The following is a 785-nucleotide window of genomic DNA, read 5'->3' as shown; positions in this document are numbered from 1 at the left end:
TCTCTCTCTCTCTCTCTCTCTCTCTCTCTCTCTCTCTCTCTCTCTCAGAACAAACTCCTTCATTCTATTATTTGGTATATTTTCTCCTATGTACTTTCCCTTATTTCTGTTTGGCTATTGACTTAAATAAATGTTTCTTTGCAATTTACTGTATGTGTATTTATTGTGGAACTAGAATTTGGTGGAAAGGAAGTCAATCCTTGGATATAAAGCTTGGGTCTTCTCTTCTCCATTAAAGAAACAGTAATCAGAAGTTAGCTTGAACCTAAAAACTATTTCCCTTAGACTAACAACATTTAAGGGAGCAGATAGATATAATTCTAGCCAGGTCCCCATTCTCTGAGGAGAGCAGAACAGACAAGCTTCTGGTCCCCATCTCCTGCTTCCCTTCCTGGCAGGAATTAGAGTCCCTTGGATAAGGGTAGGGGGTAAAAGAGCTAGGGATGTTTATTTTGCCTCCCTCTGAGTCACACACAACACTCCAATGCTACATGTCGGGGACAGTTAATGTTATGCATGGGTATTAGGAGTGACTCCAGTTGAGAATGTATTATATGGGCTAAAATTCCAGGAATGAAAACAGTTATTTAGAATAGGAGGGTCTAGCCTAAAAGCAAGACATTTTTAAGGTCTTCCAACATTAAATGAAGGTTTAAAAGGGGTCTCACAAAGAAAATTATGTTGTTGAAAAGAGGCGGAGTTCCCAAATATTTAGCATAAACTAATTAAAACCAGAGTAGGGCTACCAAAGAAAAAAGAAAGTCAATGACTCTGAGCATCATTCA

This window comes from Petaurus breviceps, unplaced genomic scaffold (genome assembly GCF_028583685.1).
Source record: "Petaurus breviceps papuanus isolate PSGF00001 unplaced genomic scaffold, PetGlider_PUasm1.0 90847, whole genome shotgun sequence".
NCBI classification, from domain to species: domain Eukaryota; kingdom Metazoa; phylum Chordata; class Mammalia; order Diprotodontia; family Petauridae; genus Petaurus; species Petaurus breviceps.
Note: the sequence above shows the minus strand (reverse complement) of the source record.